The sequence below is a fragment of the Pseudophryne corroboree genome, unplaced genomic scaffold (genome assembly GCF_028390025.1).
Source record: "Pseudophryne corroboree isolate aPseCor3 unplaced genomic scaffold, aPseCor3.hap2 scaffold_453, whole genome shotgun sequence".
Lineage (NCBI taxonomy): Eukaryota > Metazoa > Chordata > Amphibia > Anura > Myobatrachidae > Pseudophryne > Pseudophryne corroboree.
In genome coordinates, this window is record NW_026970074.1 from 515,207 (window position 1) to 526,855 (window position 11,649).

At 46.2% G+C, this 11,649-nt stretch overlaps 10 non-coding genes across 10 annotated transcripts; all 10 read left to right on the plus strand.

Annotated features, from left to right (window-relative positions):
• Positions 1 to 221: 221 nt before the first annotated feature.
• LOC135027065 (U1 spliceosomal RNA) lies at positions 222 to 385 on the plus strand. The gene has a single exon (XR_010223604.1). It is a non-coding gene; the product is annotated as a U1 spliceosomal RNA (small nuclear RNA).
• A 152-nt stretch (positions 386 to 537) lies between these two features.
• Positions 538 to 700, plus strand: LOC135027093 (U1 spliceosomal RNA). The gene has a single exon (XR_010223630.1). It is a non-coding gene; the product is annotated as a U1 spliceosomal RNA (small nuclear RNA).
• A 671-nt stretch (positions 701 to 1,371) lies between these two features.
• LOC135027057 (U1 spliceosomal RNA) lies at positions 1,372 to 1,535 on the plus strand. The gene has a single exon (XR_010223596.1). It is a non-coding gene; the product is annotated as a U1 spliceosomal RNA (small nuclear RNA).
• A 152-nt stretch (positions 1,536 to 1,687) lies between these two features.
• Positions 1,688 to 1,850, plus strand: LOC135027081 (U1 spliceosomal RNA). The gene has a single exon (XR_010223619.1). It is a non-coding gene; the product is annotated as a U1 spliceosomal RNA (small nuclear RNA).
• Positions 1,851 to 2,521: 671 nt separating this feature from the next.
• On the plus strand, positions 2,522 to 2,685 carry LOC135027074 (U1 spliceosomal RNA). Its single transcript, XR_010223612.1, has one exon. It is a non-coding gene; the product is annotated as a U1 spliceosomal RNA (small nuclear RNA).
• Positions 2,686 to 2,837: 152 nt separating this feature from the next.
• LOC135027088 (U1 spliceosomal RNA) lies at positions 2,838 to 3,000 on the plus strand. The gene has a single exon (XR_010223625.1). It is a non-coding gene; the product is annotated as a U1 spliceosomal RNA (small nuclear RNA).
• Positions 3,001 to 3,672: 672 nt separating this feature from the next.
• Positions 3,673 to 3,836, plus strand: LOC135027068 (U1 spliceosomal RNA). Its single transcript, XR_010223606.1, has one exon. It is a non-coding gene; the product is annotated as a U1 spliceosomal RNA (small nuclear RNA).
• A 152-nt stretch (positions 3,837 to 3,988) lies between these two features.
• Positions 3,989 to 4,145, plus strand: LOC135027076 (U1 spliceosomal RNA). Its single transcript, XR_010223614.1, has one exon. It is a non-coding gene; the product is annotated as a U1 spliceosomal RNA (small nuclear RNA).
• A 671-nt stretch (positions 4,146 to 4,816) lies between these two features.
• On the plus strand, positions 4,817 to 4,980 carry LOC135027070 (U1 spliceosomal RNA). The gene has a single exon (XR_010223608.1). It is a non-coding gene; the product is annotated as a U1 spliceosomal RNA (small nuclear RNA).
• A 152-nt stretch (positions 4,981 to 5,132) lies between these two features.
• Positions 5,133 to 5,295, plus strand: LOC135027091 (U1 spliceosomal RNA). The gene has a single exon (XR_010223628.1). It is a non-coding gene; the product is annotated as a U1 spliceosomal RNA (small nuclear RNA).
• The last annotated feature ends 6,354 nt before the right edge of the window (positions 5,296 to 11,649 follow it).

Here is an 11,649-nt window from a genome sequence, read left to right on the forward strand (position 1 = left end):
TTCCCCCAGGAATGCTTGCACTAGTTGTTGCATTTGGTTTGTTGTTTGGGGGTGCTTCAGTATTAGGCAGCCTTCTGCCCTCCCATGTTCATCTGAAAATATGTGTTCTCCCTGCAGTTGTTGTCCCCAGATGAGAGTTCCCTTGTGCTGCCTCAGTTGAATCTCCTTTACTTGACAGAGATGTGCCTGAGCAGCGGCCCTCCCCAGCCCTATCCCAAATCATTCTTATTTTGCATAGGAGATACCATGGTCATGAAGATTGTTCTCCCAGGGTGAGGTTCATTCATTGCATTCTGGGTATGCTGACCCCTGTGATTTCCCCAAATGTGGGAAACTCGACTGCATTATTTGTGGTAGTGGGGGACTGTGTTTGTGCTTTCCTCTGGTTAGCTCTGGTAAAAGTCAGATTTCTTTGTCTCAGATCTTCCTCTAGCCTTGTTCTTCTTTCGAGAGTTCCCTTGTGCTGCCTCAGTTGGATCTCCTTCACTTGACAGGGGGGTGCACGAGCAGCGACCCTCCCTAGCTCTAGCCCAACTCCTATTTACCTGCCAGGTGAGATACTATGATCAGGAAGGTGCTTCTACCAGGGCAAGGCTCACCCATTGCACTCTGGGTGTGCTGCTCCTGCGATTTCCCCAAATGTGGGACACTTGACTGCATAATTTGTGTTTCCTCTGGTCGGCTCTCATATAATTCAGATCTCTTTGTCTCAGGTCTTTCTCCAGCCTAGTTTGCTGTCTGTTTCCACTTCTCTTTTCTTGAGCCGCTCCCTTCTATGCCCTTGCGCACTATCCTGACTTCTCCCGTCTGCTTATTTTGTGCCTTCCAATGCACAATGCAAACTACAGGTAGTGCTGCAGGGCCCACACCCTTTTACTTGCCTTACAGAGCAGCTCTGGAGCTGTTACAGTGCCCAGCTGCTGCAAGAAATCAGCTTGAATGCTTCAGGGGCTGGGGCATAGCCAACATGAGCCCCACACCGAAGGAGGGTGGAGGTGTTTAATGCGAGTTAGGGGTCATCCAAGCGCCACAAAAGGACGCCATGCCCTGCACGCCCCTTTTCTCTTTTCATATGCAGACGAGGGTTGAAGCCAACTTTGACCCACTGCTTGGATGGCATTACCGTATGCTAATCAATCTGCTGCAGGCCTTCCCCCAGGAATGCTTGCACTAGTTGTTGCATTTGGTTTGTTGTTTGGGGGTGCTTCAGTATTAGGCAGCCTTCTGCCCTCCCATGTTCATCTGAAAATATGTGTTCTCCCTGCAGTTGTTGTCCCCAGATGAGAGTTCCCTTGTGCTGCCTCAGTTGAATCTCCTTTACTTGACAGAGATGTGCCTGAGCAGCGGCCCTCCCCAGCCCTATCCCAAATCATACTTATTTTGCATAGGAGATACCATGGTCATGAAGATTGTTCTCCCAGGGTGAGGTTCATTCATTGCATTCTGGGTATGCTGACCCCTGTGATTTCCCCAAATGTGGGAAACTCGACTGCATTATTTGTGGTAGTGGGGGACTGTGTTTGTGCTTTCCTCTGCTCAGCTCTGGTAAAAGTCAGATTTCGTTGTCTCAGATCTTCCTCTAGCCTTGTTCTTCTTTTGAGAGTTCCCTTGTGCTGCCTCAGTTGGATCTCCTTCACTTGACAGGGGGGTGCACGAGCAGCGACCCTCCCCAGCTCTAGCCCAACTCCTACTTACCTGCCAGGTGAGATACTATGATCAGGAAGGTGCTTCTCCCAGGGCAAGGCTCACCCATTGCACTCTGGGTGTGCTGCTCCTGCGATTTCCCCAAATGTGGGAATCTTGACTGCATAATTTGTGTTTCCTCTGGTCGGCTCTCGTATAATTCAGATCTCTTTGTCTCAGGTCTTTCTCCAGCCTAGTTTGCTGTCTGTTTCCACTTCTCTTTTCTTGAGCCGCTCCCTTCTATGCCCTTGCGCACTATCCTGACCTCTCCCGTCTGCTTACTTTGTGCCTTCCAACGCACAATGCATACTACAGGCAGTGCTGCAGGGCCCACACCCTTTTACATGCTTTACAGAACAGCTCTGGAGCTGTTACAGTGCCCAGCTGCTGCAAGAAATCATCTTGAATGCTTCAGGGGCTGGGGCATAGCCAACATGAGCCCCACACCGAAGGAGGGTGGAGATGTTTAATGTAAATTAGGGGTCATCCAAGCGCCACAAAAGGACGCCATGCCCTGCACATCCCTTTTTTCTTTTCATATGCAGACGAGGGTTGAAGCCAACTTTGACCCACTGCTTGGATGACATCACCATATGCAAATCCATCTGCTGCAGGCCTTCCCCCAGGAATCCTTGCACTAGTTGTTGCATTTGGTTTGTTGTTTGGGGGTGCTTCAGTATTAGGCAGCCTTCTGCCCTCCCATGTTCATCTGAAAATATGTGTTCTCCCTGCAGTTGTTGTCCCCAGATGAGAGTTCCCTTGTGCTGCCTCAGTTGAATCGCCTTTACTTGACAGAGATGTGCCTGAGCAGCGGCCCTCCCCAGCCCTATCCCAAATCATACTTATTTTGCATAGGAGATACCATGGTCATGAAGATTGTTCTCCCAGGGTGAGGTTCATTCATTGCATTCTGGGTATGATGACCCCTGTGATTTCCCCAAATGTGGGAAACTTGACTGCATTATTTGTGGTAGTGGGGGACTGTGTTTGTGCTTTCCTCTGGTCAGCTCTGGTAAAAGTCAGATTTCTTTGTCTCAGATCTTCCTCTAGCCTTGTTCTTCTTTCGAGAGTTCCCTTGTGCTGCCTCAGTTGGATCTCCTTCACTTGACAGGGGGGTGCCCGAGCAGCGACCCTCCCCAGCTCTAGCCCAACTCCTACTTACCTGCCAGGTGAGATACTATGATCATGTAGGTGCTTCTCCCAGGGCAAGGCTCACCCATTGCACTCTGGGTGTGCTGCCCCTGTGATTTCCCCAAATGTGGGAAACTTGACTGCATAATTTGTGTTTCCCCTGGTCGGCTCTCGTATAATTCAGATCTCTTTGTCTCAGGTCTCTCTCCAGCCTAGTTTGCTGTCTGTTTCCACTTCTCTTTTCTTGAGCCGCTCCCTTCTATGCCCTTGCGCACTATCCTGACTTCTCCCGTCTGCTTACTTTGTGCCTTCCAACGCACAATGCGAACTACTGGTAGTGCTGCAGGGCCCACACCCTTTTACTTGCCTTACAGAGCAGCTCTGGAGCTGTTACAGTGCCCAGCTGCTGCAAGAAATCAGCTTGAATGCTTCAGGGGCTGGGGCATAGCCAACATGAGCCCCACACCGAAGGAGGGTGGAGGTGTTTAATGCGAACTAGGGGTCATCCAAGCGCCGCAAAAGGCCGCCATGCCCTGCACGCCCCTTTTCTCTTTTCATATGCAGATGAGGGTTGAAGCCAACTTTGACCCACTGCTTGGATGACATCACCATATGCAAATCCATCTGCTGTAGGCCTTCCCCCAGGAATGCTTGTACTAGTTGTTGCATTTTGGTTTGTTGTTTGGGGGTGCTTCAGTATTAGGCAGCCTTCTGCCCTCCCATGTTCATCTGAAAATATGTGTTCTCCCAGCAGTTGTTGTCCCCAGATGAGAGTTCCCTTGTGCTGCCTCAGTTGAATCTCCTTTACTTGACAGAGATGTGCCTGAGCAGCGGCCCTCCCCAGCTCTATCCCAAATCATACTTATTTTGCATAGGAGATACCATGGTCATGAAGATTGTTCTCCCAGGGTGAGGTTCATTCATTGCATTCTGGGTATGCTGACTCCTATGATTTCCCCAAATGTGGGAAACTCGACTGCATTATTTGTGGTAGTGGGGGACTGTGTTTGTGCTTTCCTCTGGTCAGCTCTGGTAAAAGTCAGATTTCTTTGTCTCAGATATTCCTCTAGCCTTGTTCTTCTTTCGAGAGTTCCCTTGTGCTGCCTCAGTTGGATCTCCTTCACTTGACAGGGGGGTGCCCGAGCAGCGACCCTCCCCAGCTCAAGCCCAACTCCTACTTACCTGCCAGGTGAGATACTATGATCATGAAGGTGCTTCTCCCAGGGCAAGGCTCACCCATTGCACTCTGGGTGTGCTGCTCCTGCGATTTCCCCAAATGTGGGAAACTTGACTGCATAATTTGTGTTTCCCCTGGTCAGCTCTCGTCAGATCTCTTTGTCTCAGGTCTCTCTCCAGCCTAGTTTGCTGTCTGTTTCAACTTCTCTTTTCTTGAGCCGCTCCCTTCTATGCCCTTGCGCACTATCTTGACTTCTCCCATCTGCTTACTTTGTGCCTTCCAACGCACAATGCGAACTACAGGTAGTGCTGCAGGGCCCACACCCTTTTACTTGCCTTACAGAGCAGCTCTGGAGCTATTACAGTGCCCAGCTGCTGCAAGTAATCAGCTTGAATGCTTCAGGGGCTGGGGCATAGCCAACATGAGCCCCACACCGAAGTAGGGTGGAGGTGTTTAATGCGAACTAGGGGTCATGCAAGCGCCGCAAAAGGCCGCCATGCCCTGCACGCCCCTTTTCTCTTTTCATATGCAGACGAGGGTTGAAGCCAACTTTGACCCACTGCTTGGATGACATCACCATATGCAAATCCATCTGCTGCAGGCCTTTCCCCAGGAATGCTTGTACTAGTTGTTGCATTTGGTTTGTTGTTTGGGGGTGCTTCAGTATTAGGCAGCCTTCTGCCCTCCCATGTTCATCTGAAAATATGTGTTCTCCCTGCAGTTGTTGTCCCCAGATGAGAGTTCCCTTGTGCTGCCTCAGTTGAATCTCCTTTACTTGACAGAGATGTGCCTGAGCAGCGGCCCTCCCCAGCCCTATCCCAAATCATACTTATTTTGCATAGGAGATACCATGGTCATGAAGATTGTTCTCCCAGGGTGAGGTTCATTCATTGCATTCTGGGTATGCTGACCACTGTGATTTCCCCAAATGTGGGAAACTCGACTGCATTATTTGTGGTAGTGGGGGACTGTGTTTGTGCTTTCCTCTGGTCAGCTCTGGTAAAAGACAGATTTCTGTGTCTCAGATCTTCCTCTAGCCTTGTTCTTCTTTCGAGAGTTCTCTTGTGCTGCCTCAGTTGGATCTCCTTCACTTGACAGGGGGGTGCCCGAGCAGCGACCCTCCTCAGCTCTTGCCCAACTCCTACTTACCTGCCAGGTGAGATACTATGATCATGAAGGTGCTTCTCCCAGGGCAAGGCTCACCCATTGCACTCTGTGTGTGCTGCTCCAGCGATTACCCCAAATGTGGGAAACTCGACTGCATAATTTGTGTTTCCCCTGGTCGGCTCTCGTATAATTCAGATCTCTTTGTCTCAGGTCTCTCTCCAGCCTAGTTTGCTGTCTGTTTCCACTTCTCTTTTCTTGAGCCGCTCCCTTCTATGCCCTTGCGCACTATCCTGACTTCTCCCGTCTGCTTACTTTGTGCCTTCCAACGCACAATGCGAACTACAGGTAGTGCTGCAGGGCCCACACCCTTTTTGTTGCCTTACAGAGCAGCTCTGGAGCTGTTACAGTGCCCAGCTGCTGCAAGAAATCAGCTTGAATGTTCTTCGTTGATTGATGGAAGAAACATCTTACAAAAACTCTCCAGATTATTGACTTTTTAAAGTTTTTCTAGGAAACGTTCTAGATGAATGCTTATTAGCGTTTGTCAGAATGTATGTTTGCAAAGTGTCTCTGTGGCGCAATCAGTTAGCGTGTTCGGTTATTATCCAAAAGGTTGGTGGTTCAATCCCACCCAGGGACGTAATTTACCTTGTTATCAGATTTTGGTGATCTTTAAGTAGACAAGTCAAAATTTCAAACCCCCTCTTGTGGTGTAGGGTACCTGGCCTTCTCTGATGTAATCAGAGTTAGATTTGATTAAGTGATTTTATAAAAAAAAAACAGCTAGGAAGCACAATTTAGCAGTGGGTTGCAGAGAAAAAGAAATATGCTGGCACAAAAATCCAATTGAGTGATTAAACAGCTCTTCATTTTCTGGCTTTATTTTTATGCTAACAAATTTGTTCTCTGAAAAGTGTCCACAAAGCCAAGTCTCTGATTAACACCTTTGTAAGGATGGTTTTTCACCTATTACTAAATTAAACTTGCTTCATTGGAAAGGCAGCAAGATGCATCCTCATTTCAATGTCTACTGAAATAATACAGGTTGACACCAGGAAACATTAACGCCACTGCATCCTTGCTGCTTTCTCATGTGGAAGTCTGTTTAATGTGAAAACAAGGTGATATCTAATTAGCACACAGGTAAGGAATTAAGAAAATCTTTATTTAAGGGTGAAGATGTTTCTCACAAAATCGTTGCCCCAATGCATCATTGAAATTCAAGCTGGAAAGATGATTTTAATATATCACTTGTACATTTTGTATTGCTCTTCTGGTGACAATGTAGTTTGTTTTTGTCAATTACCATTTTAATAATAGGGGAAAGAAAATTAAGTGGATTTTTGAAAGAAAACAATACTGTCAATATACTATTAAAACAAATTAAAATGGTAAAAGTTATTGTACTTTAAGTAAAAATAAAAGAGCAAAAATATCCATCCCAGTTTTGGATTACTTTAATTAACAAAAATAATGCATATAGCAAAGGATAGTTTCAATCTGCCTACCTCTGGGTTATGGGCCCAGCATGCTTCCATTGCAGTACTCTGCTGCACATGTAAGTGCAAGAGATCCTGAAGCACTCACTCATCATGGGAAAGTACCAATGTGTTTCTTTGTTGGTTGATGGAAGAAACATCTTACAAAAACTCTCCAGATTATTGACTTTTTAAAGTTTTTCTAGGAAACGTTCTAGATGAATGCTTATTAGCCTTTGTCAGTATGCACTTTTTGCAAAGTGTCTCTGTGGCGCAATTGGTTAGTGTGTACGGCTATTAACCAAAAGGTTGGTGGTTAAATCCTACCCAGGGACGTAATTGACCTTGTGATCAGATTTTGGTGATATTTAAGTAGACAAGTCAAAATTTCAAACCCCCTCTTATTGTGTAGGGTACCTAGCCTTCTCTGATGTAATCAGAGTTAGATTTGATTCAGTGATTTTATAAAAACAGCTAGGAAGCACAATTTAGCAGTGGGTTGCAGAGAAAAAGAAATATGCTGGCAAAAAAATCCAATTGAGTGATTAAACAGCTCTTCATTTCTGGCTTTATTTTTATGCTAACAAATTTGTTCTCTGAAAAGTGTCCACAAAGCCAAGTCTCTGATTAACACCTTTGTAGGGATGGTTTTTCACATATTACTAAATTAAACTTGCTTCATTGGAAAGGCAGCAAGATGCATCCTCATTTCAATGTCTACTGAAATAATACAAGTTGACACCAGGAAACATTAACGCCACTGCATCCTTGCTGCTTTCTCATGTGGAAGTCTGTTTAATGTGAAAACAAGGTGATATCTAATTAGCACACAAGTAAGGAATTAAGAAAATCTTTATTTAAGGGTGAAGATGTTTCTCACAAAATCGTTGCCCCAATGCATCATTGAAATTCAAGCTGGAAAGATGATTTTAATATATCACTTGTACATTTTGTATTGCTCTTCTGGTGACAATGTAGTTTGTTTTTGTCAATTACCATTTTAATAATAGGGTAAAGAAAATTAAGTGGATTTTTGAAAGAAAACAATACTGTCAATATACTATTAAAACAAATTAAAATGGTAAAAGTTATTGTACTTTAAGTAAAAATAAAAGAGGCAAAATATCAATCCCAGTTTTGGATTACTTTAATTAACAAAAAAAAAATGCATATAGCAGAGGATAGTTTCAATCTGCCTACCTCTGGGTTATGGGCCCAGCATGCTTCCATTGCTGTACTCTGCTGCACATGTAAGTGCAAGAGATCCTGAAGCACTCACTCATCATGGGAAAGTACCAATGTGTTTCTTCGTTGGTTGATGGAAGAAACATCTTACAAAAACTCTCCAGATTATTTACTTTTTAAAGTTTTTCTAGGAAACGTTTTAGATGAATGCTTATTAGCCTTTGTCAGTATTTACTTCCACAAAGTGTCTCTGTGGTGCAATCAGTTAGTGTGTACGGCTACTAACCAAAAGGTTGGTGGTTCAATCTCACCCAGGGACGTAATTGACCTTGTGATCAGATTTTGGTGATCTTTAAGTAGACAAGTCAAAATTTCAAACCCCCTGTTATGGTGTAGGGTACCTGGCCTTCTCTGATGTAATCAGAGTTAGATTTGATTCAGTGATTTTATAAAAACAGCTAGGAAGCACAATTTAGCAGTGGGTTGCAGAGAAAAAGAAATATGCTGGCAAAAAAATCCAATTGAGCGATTAAACAGCTCTTCATTTTCTGGCTTTATTTTTATGTTAACAAATTTGTTCTCTGAAAAGTGTCCACAAAGCCAAGTCTCTGATTAACACCTTTGTAGGGATGGTTTTTCACCTATTACTAAATTAAACTTGCTTCATTGGAAAGGCAGCAAGATGCATCCTCATTTCAATGTCTACTGAAATAATACAGGTTGACACCAGGAAACATTAACGCCACTGCATCCTTGCTGCTTTCTCATGTGGAAGTCTGTTTAATGTGAAAACAAGGTGATATCTAATTAGCACACAGGTAAGGAATTAAGAAAATCTTTATTTAAGGGTGAAGATGTTTCTCACAAAATCGTTGCCCCAATGCATCATTGAAATTCAAGCTGGAAAATAAGATTTTACTTACCGATAAATCTATTTCTCGTAGTCCGTAGTGGATGCTGGGGACTCCGTCAGGACCATGGGGATTAGCGGCTCCGCAGGAGATAGGGCACAAAAATAAAGCTTTAGGATCAGGTGGTGTGTACTGGCTCCTCCCCCTATGACCCTCCTCCAAGCCTCAGTTAGGATACTGTGCCCGGACGAGCGTACACAATAAGGAAGGATTTTGAATCCCGGGTAAGACTCATACCAGCCACACCAATCACACCGTACAACTTGTGATCTGAACCCAGTTAACAGTATGACAACGTAGGAGCCTCTGAACAGACGGCTCACAACAAGAACAACCCGATTTTTCTGTAACAATAACTATGTACAAGTATTGCAGACAATCCGCACTTGGGATGGGCGCCCAGCATCCACTACGGACTACGAGAAATAGATTTATCGGTAAGTAAAATCTTATTTTCTCTAACGTCCTAGTGGATGCTGGGGACTCCGTCAGGACCATGGGGATTATACCAAAGCTCCCAAACGGGCGGGAGAGTGCGGATGACTCTGCAGCACCGAATGAGAGAACTCCAGGTCCTCTTTAGCCAGGGTATCAAATTTGTAGAATTTTACAAACGTGTTCTCCCCCGACCACGTAGCTGCTCGGCAGAGTTGTAATGCCGAGACCCCTCGGGCAGCCGCCCAGGATGAGCCCACCTTCCTTGTGGAATGGGCCTTGACAGATTTAGGCTGTGGCAGGCCTGCCACAGAATGTGCAAGTTGAATTGTGCTACAAATCCAACGAGCAATCGTCTGCTTCGAAGCAGGAGCACCCAGCTTGTTGGGTGCATACAGTATAAACAGCGAGTCAGATTTTCTGACTCCAGCCGTCCTTGAAATATATATTTTCAATGCCCTGACAACGTCCAGCAACTTGGAATCCTCCAAATCGCTAGTAGCCGCAGGCACCACAATAGGCTGGTTCAGGTGAAACGCTGACACCACCTTAGGCAGAAAATGAGGACGCGTCCGCAGTTCTGCCCTGTCCGAATGGAAAATCAGATATGGGCTTTTATACGATAAAGCCGCCAATTCTGACACTCTCCTGGCTGAAGCCAGGGCCAGTAGCATGGTTACCTTCCATGTAAGATATTTCAAATCCGACGATTTGAGTGGCTCAAACCAATGTGATTTGAGAAAATCCAGAACTACATTAAGGTCCCACGGAGCCACTGGGGGCACAACCGGGGGCTGTATATGTAGTACTCCTTTTACAAAAGTCTGGACTTCAGGAACTGAAGCCAATTCTTTCTGGAAGAAAATCGACAGGGCCGAAATTTGAACCTTAATGGACCCCAACTTGAGGCCCATAGACAATCCTGTTTGCAGGAAATGTAGGAATCGACCCAATTGAAATTCCTCCGTGGGGGCCTTCCTGGCCTCGCACCACGCAACATATTTTCTCCAAATGCGGTGATAATGTTGTGCAGTCACCTCCTTCCTGGCTTTAACCAGTGTAGGAATGACCTCTTCCGGAATGCCTTTTTCCCTTAGAATTCGGCGTTCAACCGCCACGCCGTCAAACGCAGCCGCGGTAAGTCTTGGAATAGACACGGTCCCTGCTGAATCAGGTCCCGTCTTAGAGGTAGAGGCCACGGATTTTCCGTGAGCATCTCCTGAAGTTCCGGGTACCAAGTTCTTCTTGGCCAATCCGGAGCCACGAGTATCGTTCTCACTCCCCTTTGCCGTATAATTCTCAGTACTTTGGGTATGAGAGGCAGAGGAGGAAACACATACACTGACTGGAACACCCACGGTGTTACCAGAGCGTCCACAGCTATTGCCTGAGGGTCTCTTGACCTGGCACAATACCTGTCCAGTTTTTTGTTGAGGCGAGACGCCATCATATCCACCTTTGGTTTTTCCCAACGGTTCACAATCATGTGGAATACTTCTGGATGAAGTCCCCACTCTCCCGGGTGTAGATCGTGTCTGCTGAGGATGTCTGCTTCCCAGTTGTTCACTCCCGGAATGAACACTGCTGACAGTGCTATCACATGATCTTCCGCCCAGCGAAGAATCCTTGCAGCTTCTGCCATTGCTCTCCTGCTTCTTGTGCCGCCCTGTCTGTTTACGTGGGCGACTGCCGTGATGTTGTCCGACTGGATCAACACCGGCTGACCCTGAAGCAGGGGTTTTGCCAGGCTTAGAGCATTGTAAATCGCTCTTAGCTCCAGTATATTTATGTGAAGAGACATCTCCAGGCTTGACCATACTCCCTGGAAGTTTCTTCCCTGTGTGACCGCTCCCCAGCCTCTCAGACTGGCATCCGTGGTCACCAGGACCCAGTCCTGTATGCCGAATCTGCGGCCTTCTAACAGATGAGCACTCTGCAACCACCACAGAAGAGACACCCTTGTCCGTGGCGATAAGGTTATCCGCTGATGCATCTGCAGATGCGACCCGGACCATTTGTCCAGCAGATCCCACTGAAAAGTTCGTGCGTGGAATCTGCCGAATGGGATTGCTTCGTAAGAAGCCACCATCTTTCCCAGGACTCTTGTGCATTGATGCACAGACACTTTTCCTGGTTTTAGGAGGTTCCTGACAAGTTCGGATAACTCCTTGGCTTTCTCCTCCGGAAGAAACACCTTTTTCTGAACCGTGTCCTGAATCATTCCAAGGAACAGCAGACGTGTTGTCGGGGTCAACTGAGATTTTGGAAAATTCAGAATCCACCCGTGTTGTTGCAGCACTACTTGGGTTAGTGCTACTCCGTCCTCTAGCTGTTCTCTGGACCTTGCCCTTATCAGGAGATTGTCCAAGTAAGGGATAATTAATACACCTCTTCTTCGCAGAAGAATCATCATTTCGGCCATTACCTTGGTAAAGACCCGAGGTGCCGTGGACAATCCAAACGGCAGCGTCTGAAACTGATAATGACAGTTTTGCACCACGAACCTGAGGTACCCTTGATGTGAAGGGCAAATTGGGACATG